General features: G+C 37.7%; 1 protein-coding gene across 4 annotated transcripts in view; it reads right to left on the bottom strand.

Annotated features, from left to right (window-relative positions):
• LOC150094462 (hemocytin-like) overlaps window positions 1-15,984 on the bottom strand; it is a 2,636,009-nt gene that overhangs the window by 120,107 nt on the left and 2,499,918 nt on the right. The window lies entirely within an intron of this gene.

Genomic DNA, 15,984 nt, shown 5'->3' with positions numbered 1-15,984 from the left:
CACCCCCTTCTTAGCAGCATTCATTCTCAGCTTCCAAAGATGCCCTTTCCCCACCCTACATAAATTGAAAAATTCCATCAATTGGATCCTGTATGACCCTTTTAGAAGTCTGTAAGTCTCAATCATATCACTGCTCTTTCTTCTGTTTGCTAGTGTCTGCAGTCTACAAATTCTCAATCTGTCTTCATAATGTATTCCACAATCCTGATATCATTTTCCCCACTCTTCTTCACACCCTCTCCACTATATCAGAATCACAATGGAAACCAGGAGACCAGACCCGCGAACTAAAGTCCAAGTGAGGTGTTATCAAGGCCTTGTAAAGAAGCAAAATGACATCCTTATCTTTACATGTGAACGTTCATTTCAGTGTTGCAATTACTTTTGAATTGTATTTTGCAATCTTTGCTACATGGCATATGAACTTCAACTTCCTATCTACTAACACTCCAAGATCCACACTCCACATCAGTTTCTTCTACCATAATCCCACCAATATAATCAGAATTTGGATATCTAATCCCTCCGTAGCTCAGTCAGTACAGACGAATCCCTTTGGTCAAAAAGACCTGGGTTCGATTCCCATCTATGATGTGAGGAACCTTTATCTGGTCTCTTTCGAATAAAGGTGAGTTAACCAGTCTCATATACAGTAGGAGGGTTTTTCTCCCATTAACTCATTTTTTCCATCCTGCAAAACAGGCAAACTGGTCCCGTGAACACATACAGATGGCGACAATCATAAATATACTATGGCAAGGACAGCAACAGGAAACCACCTTCCTCATAATCATCTCCCTATTATTGTAGCATATAGCTAGCCCCCAGCCATATGGCCAAGGAAATAGGATAGGATATCTAATAACACCAAAGTGAATGACTTTATATTTACTGACATTGAACTGACATCCGTTTGCCCATTCCCACAATTCCAGCCAATTCAAATCATTCTGCAAGTACTACAGTACTTAAGTATCAGAAGAATTCCTGATTATCCTACCTATCTTTAATCATCAGCAAACAGCTGTATCTAACTTGTCAAATGGTTCCCAATATCATTAATATACAGATTGAATAACAGTGAAAAACAAGTACTGATCCTTGTGGTACACCACTGGTTACCTTAAATCTTGAAGACTCACATCCCCTGTATACCACAGTCTGTCAGTGAGCCATTCTCTTATCCAAGCTAATAATCTATAATCCAAACCCATATTCTCCAATTTATGCAACAGTTTACCATGCTGTATTCTGTCAAAAGTCTTAGCAAAATCCAAAGGTATCACGGTATATCCATTCCCCTTGTCTTGTTGAATGGTAACATTTTTATAGAATGCGAGCAAGTTGCTAAAATGACCTTCCCTTCCCATGTTGCTCATTGCAAAGTAGAGATTCACTGTCAATCAATTTCTGAATGCAAGCCCTAACAAATTTTTCCAAAATCTTCATCACCTCTCCTGGGATACTAACTGGTCGATAGTTGGATACATTGATCTTTGCACTACCCTTGTGCAATAGAATTACTGAGCATTCTTTCCATTCCTGTGGAATCTTCTCTGTTCTGAGACTCATATTAAACAACCTTCAAAGGAATAGCCAGTTCAGCTGAACTCTCTTTTAGCATACGTGTTGATATCCCATCAGTCTCTATTGCTGAATTCTTATTCAGTTTGTGCAATAGCTCTAATACTTCATCCTCATACACCTGAGTTTCTTTATCCAGTGATGAGATAGCAGTGAGCTCAATGTTGTGTACACCAGGTTCATAACTTTTAACAAAAGGGGCACTAATTAGTTGAACAACCTCTTCTTTATCTGTTACCCTCATGCCATCTACATTTAAAAGAGTTATTTTATCATATTCATTCTATCTTTTACTTGCAGCAAATTGATAAAATTCTTGTGGGTTGTCTTTGGCATGCAGAGCCAGTTTCTTTTCATACTCAGACTTTTTGCTTTCTGTACAACAGTTGTGGCTATTCTAGCCTGGTGCTTATAATTTTCATAATGGACATCATCCTAATGCACATGGTATTCCTTCCACATCATTCTTTTCTTACAAATCTCTTGCTTAATAAGATTACATATCCATTTGACTCCTACCCTATTTATTCTTTGAACTCTCAGGACATTCTGATATTACATCATTTAAGTATTGTTTAAATTCTTCCCATGCACTGTTGATATTCTTCCCATCCAGCAACCAATCCCATTCCACTGAACACAGTATACTCCTCTGTTGGTCATAATTTCCTGCTTTGTAGTTCAGCATGTAACCTTTTCTGAATGGAACATTCATAAACTTAGTCACTTCCCAAGTGAGTACTGCATGATCTCTGTCACCAACTGCAGGAAGAATAGTTACATCTTTAACTGAAATGCCTTCTGACACTATAATCAAATCTAACACTCTTTGCCCTCAAGTTCCTTCTGTCACATGCTGCTTGAGGAAGTTGTCTTGCAACAGCTCAGTAAATTCATTTTCATTCTTCTCATGAGATTCTACTGCTACCCAATCAATATTTGGATAATTAAATTCTCCCATTATGATTACTCTGTTTGCACTTATCTTTTATATTTAGTGATGCATTTCTTCATCACTAGCAACTGATCCACCAGGTCTGTAACAACGCCCCACCATATAATTCATTTTGTTAGATTCCAGCTCACATCAGATGGCTTCAAACTCACTGCCAAATGAAATAGTGTGAGTAGTAGTAGCACTGCAATCATAGGCCTGAACTCCGATATCATTAACAGCACATCCCCTCCTCCCCTATCCTCTCTATCCTTCCTAAAATTACTGTACCTTTTACACTCGATATCAGTTAGTATGTCTGATTCTAATAGCCAGGTCTCACTAATGCCTACAATCTGAGGTCCCATCATATTGACTAAGGCAACAAATTCACCCCTTTGTTTCTGATACTCCCAGCATTCGTGTACAGACATAATATTCTAACTGCATGTCACAGTTGGAGAACTTGCAAATCTGCAATTTCTCTTGTCTAATACATGTAGACATCTTTGCTCACATTTGATCAGTCCAAACCAGATCAAAACAAAATCGAAATCGTTTTCTTCTTGTCAACATTTCATGATAAAGCACATTCCCATCATTAGCGTGATTATATAACACTGTCGTTCTTACACTCACATTCTCACCATTCTTCCCTTTATAATTTAGTTTCCCTGACTCTTTGTGTTAGGGCTCATACTAGTTGTTAGTTTCAAGACTCCTAAAATTCAAATACATTCAGGTTTTGGCCATCCCTTTTATACAAATCCAATTTTCTCTCATACTCACTCAACACATCCAAAAACTTGTATCCATTCCTTATATACAGCCTACACATCAAATCGTTTGCCATCATAGCCCTTCTTCTTAATTCATCATGTTGAGGTAATATACTGACAATTTTCACTTTTTCACTGTTCACTCTCGCCTCTTCCAACAACCATGTCCTCTCTCATACTGAACTCATCACTAGTTAAGTCATTAGTACCTACTACAATTACGATCTCGTTTACTTTTCTTCTCTGTTTTTGAATTGCTTCCTTTATATTCTTAATTTTTGCTTTGGGAAAACTTGAAGTTATAACTCATCAATAGCATGTTTTATTATAGAGTCACCATACCAAACAACATCCTTCTTTTTACAAATAACATCACTTACCTAATTTTCGTTACTTTCTGACTTACCTGTTTCCATGCTTTGTCATTTCTTATTTTGCTACTTAATTTTCTTTTCCTTCCAATGTTCATTTAAACGCCTCCAGACTTTTTGTAATTCATGTGCCGTCTCTCTGATGATGTGCTTTAATTTTGCTATTTTGAAGATTAACCTCATTAGCAGGGCTATCCTTCTTGTTCTCAATTGCACCGCTCTTCTTAGCATTATGTTTCTTGTGCATCTTTTGGCACCATTTTAAACTTATTCTTCAAATATCTTAATAAAAATATGTCATAAAACATATTTTTATTAAGATATTTATCTTAATAAAATTAGTATACACTAATATACTATAAAGCACCTAATTTTCTAAGGGAAAAACACAATAAAAGAGATAAAATCACCAATTTACATAGCACTAAATTCACTGACCAACCACAATCAATATTAGAAAAAGAAAAGGTAGCTGGATAGTTTCTTTATATAGATTCTTTATATCAACCTGTAACAAAAGGCTATTATTTTTCCTTTTCATCAGTCTCATGCAGCTGACTAATCAAACAACCAACTGAAACTAAAATCCAAAGATGACTGATATCCAGGATAACCTTATCTAAGTTGGCATTCTCTAGGCCTGTGATGAATACGTTGTGGTTAAGTTGTTGGAGAAGCTTGTGAGAACTAGAATCCAGAGTTGGGTTGACAACAATGGTATAATCTTTGATGGACAGCATGGATTTGCTAAAGGGAGGTCGTGTTTTAGTAATCTACTTACTTATTACAATAAAGTGACTGCTTCCTTGGACAGAGGAGAAGGATACACAGTAATATACTTGGATTTCGCAAAAGCTTTTGATAGAGTGCCTCATGATAAGTTGACAGTCAAACTAGAGCAGATGGGGTTGGATATTAGATTAGTGCATTGGATTGGAGACTGGCTATCTGATAGGTATCAACAAGTTGTGTATGGGGGTGCAATATCCAGGAAAAGGAAAGTCACTAGTGGAGTGCCTCAGGGATCTGTTTTAGGGCCATTACTATTTAACTTGTATATTAATGATATTGGCGAAGATTTGGATGGAGATATTCAGTTGTTTGCAGATGATGCAAAGTTGGGACGAACCATAAAGAGTAGTGAAGATGTTGTGGCCTTGCAAGAAGACTTGAATAAATTGAGTGATTGGGCAAGCAAATGGGGGTGCGAGTTCAATGTTGCAAAATGTAAGGTTTTAAAATTTGGAAAACAAAGATGGGATGCAGAATTTATGCTTGGTAAGAATATATTGTTGGAAGTAGAGGAAATAAGAGATCTGGGAGTGATAGTGGATAAGGATCTAAAATTTAGGGGTCACATCGCCAAAATTGTGAAGACAACACAAAGACTTCTGGGAATGATGAGGAGGACACTGACGTGTAGAAGTAGGGAGATTCTTGTTCCATTGTATAAGGCTTTGATTAGGCCACACATGGACTATTGTGCCCAGATTTGGTCACCTGGTTTTCAGAAGGATGAAGAGATGTTGGAAAGGGTCCAAAGGCGACTGACTAAGGTAGTTTCTGACCTCTGGAATGTCGAGTATGAGGAAAGATTGAAAAGATGTAATTTGCAGAGACTAGTGGAGAGAAGGAAGAGGGGAGATATGATAGAGACCTACAAGTTGGTAAGGGGTTGCTATAGGATCAATGGTGGAGAAGTTCTACAGCGAATAGTGGGAGATCAGGGGAGAACCAGAGGTCATCCCTGGAAACTGTATAAAGAGGATGTGAGTAGGGGAGTGAGAGGCAGGTTTTTTTCGTGCAGAGTTGTGAATGATTGGAATGCCTTGCCTGAGAGTGTGGTGTCTGCAAGGAGTTTGAATGTGTTTAAGACCCGGTATGATGAGATGTGTGTGAGATAAAAGGACCTCCTAGATGAGTCTTTGACTCCATGAGGTCTTGTTTAATAATAATAATAATAATAATAATAATAATAATAATAATAATATACCTCCTTGAATTGGCCTTCTCTGTGTGGGATTGCTGTCCAGTCATCCCTGCTTTTAACCATAAGGCCATAATGAACTAAGAAATGGGACCTTGTGAAAAACCTATTATGATTAGAATAGACAGAATTTTATCTCCCCCTGGTGAATAGTGAATAATGTTGGTAATGAACACCAATTAGCCAAAAATTTGGTATCTCCTAGAGTCATGGCTGTCATCCATTCAAGATGGGTTGAGTGTTCCATAGATTTTTTTCCTCCAATGGGTTCCTGCCATCTGTTGTAATGAATAGATCTTCAAGGCTTTAGGCTATCTTCTTCTTCTTGGTTTCCCTCAACCCTTCTATAAAGTTGGACATAAGACAGTTTTTCGTGGAGTATCCTGGTGCTATGTGCCCAAAACCCAGTAACTGTCTTTTGTGTAAGGATGTTATCAGTGTAACTCCACCACTTCCTTACTTTATCATTTGTCATTTTATCATCCATTTTGTGCCACTGATTTGTTTGCCAGCAATCCAGCTCTCTGCTCCATACGGTACCACTGGAAGGATCATTGAGTTGAAGAGTTTAGTCTTTAGGCTATGGCTATTTTTGTATCTTTTTTTTCTTATATTTTATTCAACTTGTTCATTGCTGACTCCTAGACTAATTCTGTGCTTTATGATTTTCACATAACTTAGATCTTCAGTGATTAATGAACCAAGATAACTAAAACTGTCCACTCATTCTATTCTTTTATTCATCATCATCATCATGCCTGCCAAGGATTTAGGCCTAGAGTGGCCTGCTCCGGCCTTAGAAGTCATCGTTGAATCTCTTGATTTTGTTTTTCCTAATGGTTTCCTAGCATATAAAGAAATAGAATTAGACAAATATTAAATGAAAGAAATTTTCAAATAGCAGTAATCTATTCTTTTCTTATTTATTATAACACTGATATACTTTTTCACTCTGACTATTATCATATTTTTTGTCTTATCAAGATTTATATCCAAGTTGTATTGGTTGCTGGTTAGATTTAGATTAGAAATCATTCCTTTTGGTTCTCCGAATTACTGGCTGTCAGAACAACATCATCTGCTTATTTTAAATGAGTGATGTTTCTTCCATTGGCAGTTATTCCCAGGCAGTTCTCCAACTATCTCTCTGAGGAACAGGTCAAACAAGTAGGGAGAGAGGGGTCAGCCTTGCATGACTCTTAGACAGGTTTTGCTTGTTTCAACATTCTTGAATTTTACTGTTGCCTGTGTATCTTCATAGCACATTCTGCTTAGGTATGGTTTCCATCCTGTTTTATGCAGTGTTTCTATCTACTGAATCTACAGCTCATTTGTAGTTTATAAAAAGCGCAAAGGTTGGTCGATTGGTAGAGCCTCTGCGACTAATGGCTCAGTTAAGTAAGTTTGAACGTGGTTAGTAGTTGGAAGGGAACCAATCGTTCGATGCTGTTGGCACACTCTCCCTCGATGAGTCTTTGGACTCCCTGGAGGTGTCAAATAATAATAATAATAATAATAATAATAATATGAAAATTCTTCCCTCCCCCCAAGTCAAATCTGCTAGTCTCTATAAAATGAAGGTTGCATCACTGGTTCCACTTCAATCTGTAAATTTCATTTGTTCCTTTTTCATTACTTCTTCATATTCTTTTTTTTTACTCTATTTTGAACGATTCTAATAATATCTTGTAAGTGTGGGTCATCAGTGATATGAGTCTATAATTATCGCATTTTCTTTTATCTCCTTTTTTATGTATTAGGATGATTTTACTGATTCTCCAGTCATCAGGAATTTTTTCTTTTTCTAATATTCAGTTGTATAAATAGTTCAGATATTGAATAGTTTCTTCTCCTCCTTCTTCCCACAGTTCTTTTGGGATACTGGTGCCTTTTCATTCATCACTGATTTTATTGCCATGATAATTTCTTCTTTAGAATTTTTGATTTGGATTCTGTTTGATCTATTTGTGTAGTGTGATGGGGGATACTCTTGTTTTTGAGTAATTGCAAAAAGTGTTTTGACCAGATCGTTTCTATTTCTGTTGGGTTTCCTGTCACATTATAACCATTGAGTACAGTACCGTTGACAAGGTGTAGCATAGAGGCAGCCTGCCTCACGGCACACATTAATTAGCGTGCTCGTTCAGTCATACTGCAATAGGCGGCGTTGCTACGTTAACAATCCTGTTAGCGTAGCAAGTGCAGAAAGAAGTTTTTCCAAGCTTAAACTGATTAAAAATTATTTGTGAACAGCAAATAAACATATTATAAACAATGTATAAACCGATTCAATGTGTCTACACCCACAACACACTCAGGCAATACATTCCACTCTCCATGCAAAGAAACTACTCCTCACTCCTCTGTTCACACCCTCCTTATACAGTTTCCAGTAATGGCCCTTTCTTCTACTTCCTTCTCCCATTCTACGAAAAATTTTTTCCATGTCAAACCGATAACAACTTCTGACTAGCTTATATGTCTCAATCATATCCCCCCCCCCCCTCTTCTTCCTAATCATGAGGCAATGCAACTTACATTCTCTCAATCGGTCCTCATATTTCACATTCCAAAGACTACTGACTACCTTTGTGAATCTTCTCTGGACCTATTCCAACATATCCTCAACACAATGAAAACCCAGCGACCAAATCTGAGCACAATAATCCATATGAGGCCTGATCAAGGTCTTTTACCTTGATCAGGCCTCATATGGAATCATAACCTCTCTATTTCTGCATGTCAGGGTCTGCCAAAGCACATTATGCCCATATGGAAAATAGACCATGCTGACTGGAACACTTTTTCCCATGTTGTAAAATTTAATGCTGATACAGTCAGTCAAACATATACAGTCATACTCCGACTTATGCGAATTTGGAGTTACGCGGTTTCTTATATGTACGTATTCCTGTCACGCCTCACACTACTCGTATCTTTCTGGCACCAGACGCATTCGCCAGTGTCACACATGCTGTGAACAAGCACTGACGTGTTTCGTGCGGTCTCCATTCATACATGATTTTTATAGTCTACAAACCTTGCGATTGTTTAATGTTATGTTCTTGATAAAAATTTTATCACATAAAAAATAATAATGTCATCCAAAAGAAGCAAGTCCAATTCTTCTACAGCTAGCAAGAAAAGAAAAACATTCAAAGCGTACTATACACAACATTCGTTTGCAAGTCTAATGAAGCTATGAGGCAAAATGAGCAACTGTCTGTTAAAGAGTTTTGGAAACGGTTTAGTGTTTTTAGATGCTGTAAGGATTATCGGAGATTCTTGGGATGTCTCTGATATCGGAGACACCCCCAAGCGAAGAGTCTCCGATATCAAAGACTCTTCGCTACTGAAGAGACCGAAACCTCAGATCCAGTTTTACCAGAAAAGCACATGACAATTGCAAAATTAACAGAAGGTCTCAGCTTAATTAAGAAAGGTTTACAGATTTTGGAGGACATAGATTCTAACGAGGAACGAATTGTAGCCACAAGGCAAGGAATAAAAAAATCACTGGCTTGCTATGAAGAAATTTTTGTGACAAGAAAAAGACATTATGCCATCAGATGAATCTATTAGATTTATGAAACCATCCACATCAAAATAACTTTCTTTTTTTAATGTATGAAAAACTACAATTATGATTATATTTCTTAAAAAATATAGGTGTTTTTGTAAACCTTTGGTCCCAATATATGCTTGTATATATAAATTACATGCAAAATTATACCCCAAGTTACGCGAATTCGACTCACGCTCTTTTCGTTGGTCCCATCTACCGCGTAACTTTGGGGTATCACTGTACTTGACTACTCAATGAAGTAGTCAAGTATATGAAAAGACTGAATTGTCCAAGCAGCAACAGCTTCTGTTCCAAGAACATCATCTCAATTTCCACTCTATCCAAAGCTCTGGTGGAGCCCTGAATGCCTGGAAGTCAAAAAAGATCAACACAGAGCAAGGGGCATATTTTGTAGATACCCTACCACATCAAACTTCATAGCTTTTAAGCATGCTCGGACAAAGCACATTATGTGAGACATCAGAATCAAAAGCCATCTTGGATCCAATTTACCTCATCAAATGACCAGAACAAAAACTGTATGGGATAAAATATGAAAAATGAAAGGTAGATATAGAACCTGTTTGTCTACCTTAGTCCATAACTGAAGTGTTATTGCTGATCCCAAAGCTACTGCAAACACTGTGGGAGAAAATTTTACCAGAATCTCAGCAACAGCTTCATATCCTCTTAAATATTTAATATTGAAAGAGAAGCAAGAGAAACAATGGTTAAATTTGTCTACCAATGGGGCTTGAACCATACAGTCAGTCATCTGTTAAGGAGGAACTATAAAGAGCTCTTTTACTATCTCACCCTAGTGCAGTAAGGCTTGATGATATCCATGAAACATCAATCATCATCTTCTATGGATCTCCTTTTCTTAATATACAACAGAATACTTGCAGAGGAAGACTCTGGATTCTTGGCATAAAGTCAGTTGTCACTGCTTTCCCAAAACCAGGAAAAGATCCAACACAAGCAAATAATTACTGACCTATTGCTGTGACCAGCTGTATTAGAGAAAATGGTTAATGACAGACGTTCTAGTATTTAGAAAGTCTGTCATGTGTATAGGAGAGAATATATTGTCTCCGATACACATGACAGACTAACAATTTTTGGCTTTTGTAGATATTGTTCAACTTTATACCATTTGGTTAATTTAGAAACTTGTATAAAAGATGCATTCCTGAAGAAGGAACATCTGATTTCAGTTGAAAGTTTTCACTTGGTAGACTATAATAAATTTAGTTTAATCCTTTATCCAAGTGTCCTGAAGATACTTCAGGCACAAACTTTGTTTGCTTACACTTGGATAAGAGGGCACTAGTGGGCCAGGCACTGCGGACACGATTTGAAGAGCTCCTGATTCAGATAAGTTTTACTAGGAATAATTAAGTATATATGCGTAATTGTTTAAGTAAGAGCAGCTGTAAACGTTGTACGCTACCGATATTATTAGTGTGGGGGTTTTTTCTTGCCTAAACTAAATTACGATATCGTTATTATTAGACTTAGTAACCTGCAGAGAAAAAAAAAATGGCGGCGGCATTGTCATTCCATGATTTTAATTTAGATTTCAGTCGTTTCGTTAAGTGTGAGGTCTGTTATATGTATTCCTTCGATTACATAAATGATTTGCGGATGTTTAGTGTGGATGGAAGAAGGATGTGTGTGTGAAGTGTGACCTGAACGAGGAACTGATGAATGCGAATATGAAATTGATGACAGAAAGTGCTAGTACTGATTGTGTCACGAGTGCACATGTGAAAGAGAAGGATGGTAGAAAGGGAGGCAGAAAAATGTTAAAAAATCAGGAAAAAAGAAAAAGAGCGATTTGACAACCGAAACGGATGTTAAAAGGGATGAAAGTGAGGCGGAAAGAAACGAAATTGAGAGAACGAATGAAAGTAGAAATGGCGTGATGCAGAAATTGCAAGTAAAAAAAAAATCGAAAGAATAAATGATAGCGAAAAAAGAATGAATGATGGCGAAAGTTGGACGCATCTTGGAACGAAAGTACTGAACCAAAGAAAGATGAATGACAGTAAAAGTGAGAAGAATGATAGCGAAAGTTGGATGCATGTTAGTCCGAAAGTACGGAAACAAACAAAGATAAATGAGAGTGAAAGTGAGAAGAATGATAGTGAAAGTTGGACATATGTTGGACCGAAAGTACGGAAACAAAGAAGAATGATTGAGAGGGAAAGTGAGAAGAGGGGGTCGAGATTTAGAAAGAAAGATTTAATGATAGAGAGTGTGTCGCGAGGTTCGGAAGGTGAATTGGATTGGATGAAGCAAGAAATGAAATGGATGCGGAATGAAATTAAGAGAATTCAGGTCAAAACTATTAAAATAAATCATTAATGCATGAAAGAGTTAATGAAAGATGAGCGAGTGGCATTGTATGGCGACTCCATTATTAAAGGTGTGCTAGAGGATAAAATGCACAAGGTATGTGTTCCAGGCGGTAAAATGAGTAGGGTGATTGAGGCATTGGATATGAGGCGGGAGCGAGCAAAAGAGTTAATTGTATTAATTGGTACAAATGATTTGAGAGAGAACAAAGAGCATGTTAAAATGAATGTCAGGAGACTGCTTGGAAAGATAAAAGAGAATAGTGTGACAGGAAGGGTAGTCAGTGTGTTGCCTAGGTACGATTGTGGTGAAATGAGGCGGAGAGCAAGGATTATGAATGACATTCTGGCTGAGATGTGTGAGGAGATGGGAGTACAGTTTGTTAATGTGTGGAATAAGTTTGAGGGACGAAGTGAGCTGTATGGGAGTGATGGAATGCATTTGAGTGGTTATGGTGTGAGTCGCTTGGAGAGACTGCTGTTGGAAAGTAGAGAAGTGAATAGAGAGAATGAATCAGATCGAGAGGGGAGTGATGTGGAAGAGCAGGAGAGTAAGACAGGAGAGATTGAAGAAGTGGAAATGAATGGGGAAGTGAGTGGTATGAGTATAGAAAATGAGAGAATGGGTGAGCAAGAGGAGCAGGGAAACGAGGAGGCTCAGGGTGGACAGGGGTACACAGCGTGAGAAAGGTGGATGCTCCAAGAGGAGGTGAGAGCATGTGTAGGCAGGAAAGTAATGGGATGACCAGGGATCAAGAGGAAACAGATGGAATTGCAGAGGGTTCTAAAATGAAGAAGCAGAAAGGGAAATGGCCCCAGTCCAGCATGGAGAGATCACATCAAGTGAGTGGTATCAGTGGAACTAGCTGTAGATCCAGAAATGAGTTGTTGTGTTTGTATACCAATGCTACAAGTATAAGAAACAAGGTGGATGAAATGGTTGCACTAATTGCATCTGTGCACCCAAAGATTGTCGGAATAAGTGAAATATTGGTTAGATGAGGATGACATCCTGACAGGAATAGAGATGGAAAGGCATGATGTGTTTCGTGAGGATAGAAGGGGTAAAAGGGGAGGGGGAGTGCTATTGATGATAGAGAAAGAGTTATGTCCATACAAGGTAGAGATGCAAGAGGGAAATAGGGCCAGTGGTTTTGAGGCAGTATGGTGTGAGATAGAGGAGAATAGAATCAAATACTTGGTGGGATGTTGTTATTGACCTGGTAATGTGGATGGTGGTGGTGATAGTGAAATGTATAGTCAAATAAGACAAGCAAATAAGAAAAGGGTGATCATTATGGGTGATTTTAATTATGGCAATATAGACTGGAATGAAGAGATAGCAACTAGAAGTAAAGAAAATGAGTTTCTTGAGTTTTTGAGGGATAACTACCTCAGACAGTATGTAACAGAGGGCACACGAGGATTGAGGGTCTTGGATTTGGTTATCTCATCGGAGGATGTAATTATCAATGAGGTGTCAAATCATCCACCAATTGGTGAAAGTGACCAAGAGGTGATTACCTGGGTGGTTGCCAGCAGTGCAACGACCCCTGTGAAAAAAGGGTATATGTGGAACTACAAGGGGGGGGGGTGATTATGAAGAGCTCAGGAGACAGCATGAAGGTGTAGCATGGAATGAGGAGTTAGCTGGAAAAGAGATCAATGCAGCTTGGGGGATTCTCAAAAACTATTTAGTAGATGCAATGTCTAAATGTATACCATGGGTGAGAAGGTTAAATAAGGTAGGTGTGAGATGGATGAATAAAGAGATTGAGCATGCAATACAGAGAAAGAGGGCATTGTGGAGGCAGGATAAGAGAAGTAGAAGTAATCAATTTCATGAGGATTACAAAGACCAGGCAAGGAGGGTGACGTGGTTGGCGAGAGTAGCTGAAGAGAGGTATGAACAGCAGTTAGCTAATGAAGTCAAAAATAATCCTAGGGAGTTCTTTCGATATGTAGCCAGCAAAAGAAAGAATTGTTATGGAAGGATGACGTTGATTGGAAGAAATGGTATAAAGACAGCTGTTGCAGAATGTGTGGTGGAGATACTTAATGAGCAGTTCATAAAGATCTTTCAATCTTGTGAATGTGACTTCATGAAGAGATTAAGAGCAGTTGATGATGGAGAGGAGAGACTGACTGTATGTGAGCAAGAGGTGCTGGGGAAGTTGAGTAAATTAGATGTAAATAAAGCTGTGGGACTTGATAATATATCACCGTGTATTCTGAAGGAATGTGCCCGAGAGTTGACACCTGCCTTGACATATTTTTTTAATACGAGTCTTGCACTTGGTCAAGTTCCTAAAGAGTGGAAGGAGGGCAAGATTGTGCCACTTCATAAAGGAGGTGATTGAACTCAAGCATCAAACTATAGGCCTATCTGTGTGTCAGGTGTTGTGGTTAAGTTGTTGGAGAAGCAAGCTTGTGAGAACTACGATCCAGAGTTGGGTTGACAACAATGGTATAATCTTTGATGGACAGCATGGATTTACTAAAGGGAGGTCATGTTTTAGTAATCTACTTACTTATTACAATAAAGTGACTGCTTCCTTGGACAGAGGAGAAGGATACCCAGTAATATACTTGGATTTCGCAAAGGCTTTTGAAAGAGTACCTCATGATAGGTTGACAGTCAAACTAGAGCAGATGGGGTTGGATATTAGATTAGTGTATTGGATTGGATACTGGCTATCTGATAGGTATCAACAAGTTGTGTATGGTGGTGCAATATCCAGAAAAAGGAAAGTCATAGTGGAGTGCCTCAGGGGTCTGTTTTAGGGCCATTACTATTTAACTTGTATATTAATGATATTGGTGAAGATTTGGATGGAGATATTCAGTTGTTAGCAGATGATGCAAAGTTGGGCTGAACCATGAAGTGTAGTGAAGATGTTGTGGCCTTACAGGAAGACTTGAATAGATTGAGTGATTGGGCACGGAAATGGGGATGTGAGTTCAATGTTGCAAAATTTAAGGTTTTAAAATTTGGAAAACAAAGATGGGATGCAGAATTTATGCTTGGTGAGAATATATTATTAGAGATAGAGGAAATAAGAGATCTGGGGGTGATAGTGGATAAGGATCTAAAATTTAGGGGACACATCGCCAAAATTGTGAAAACAACACAGAGACCTCTGGGAATGAAGCACCAACACCAACATAGAGAACAAAAAACAATAACACTTGTAGAAACAGCCAAAAAAAAATTAGTCTTAGGATAAATAAAAATAAAACAATGTTGATAAAAAAAAAAGACAGGGAAGGCCAAGAGAAACATGGAAAATAACAATACTGAAAGAAAAAGCAAATATTAATAAAAACTGGAACCATAAAAAAACAGAAGCAAAAAACAGAGTCTGGTGGAAAATCGTGGTGGAAGAACTATGCTCCCAGGTGAAATGAAAGGGATTATGTTAAGTAAATAAGCTTGAAATTAAGCATTGGCATTCTAGTCAATGTAGAAAGAGAAAAGAGGAAGTTGTTCTTGCTAGGCTCCAAATAGGTCAATCATCTTACACATTCTTATTTACTGAGGGTGGGCGACTCACCTGTGTGTGAAAATGCAATATGTGTGTTACTATTTGTCATATTCTGGTGAAGTTCAAGCACTTTACATGAGAGAAATGAAATTTTTACCTAATCTAGTCAAGACATATACACTCTAGCAAATTTTATCAGACTCAGACAGATGTATGATGTTTTTAACCTTTAACCTTTTGCAAAGAATTAATTTGTACAAGCACATTGGACTGTAATTTTATTTATATGTAGATACTGCATTGCTTAACTAAATTTGTTCACATACATATTTATTAACTCATCTTTGACTATATATATATTGCTGTGACCTTTCCTGTAATTTTGTTTATATGTAGATACTGTATTGCTAAAATTAATCTACATGCATATTATTTATTAGTTTGTCTTTGACTATTTATGTACTGCTATAACCTTTGACCTTGTGTGTTGCTGTAACCTTTGCTGTAATTTTATTTATATGTAGATAGATACTGCATTGCTCAAATTAATTTTTGTACATCCATATTATTTCGCAATTTATCTTTGACTGTTTATGTATTGCTGCAACCTTTGCTATGGCACAGTATGTCCTTTGCTGTTCTTGCACCAATCAACCAATCCTCAGGCATATCCTGGATGGTGTTCTTCACATTTAGGGCATTTTGGTTTGCTCTTGCAATCTTTGTTTTCATGGTATCTACTACCATATTGGTCACAGATGACTGAGCTATGAAAGGCAGTTTGAGTCTGATCACACCTCTGACATTTAAAGCAGCACAAAGAGTTCTGGACATAGAGACTTAATGAGCAATTAAGATAGCCTGCTTTGAGATGTCGGAGGATTTTTTGATGTGTTAAATGTAAGGATGATGATCCTGG

This window comes from Typopeltis vanoorti, chromosome 22, assembly GCF_054136105.1.
Source record: "Typopeltis vanoorti isolate ZY-2024b chromosome 22, IOZ_Tvanoo_1.0, whole genome shotgun sequence".
Lineage (NCBI taxonomy): Eukaryota > Metazoa > Arthropoda > Arachnida > Uropygi > Thelyphonidae > Typopeltis > Typopeltis vanoorti.
Note: the sequence above shows the minus strand (reverse complement) of the source record. Positions and strands in the feature narration are given on the sequence as shown.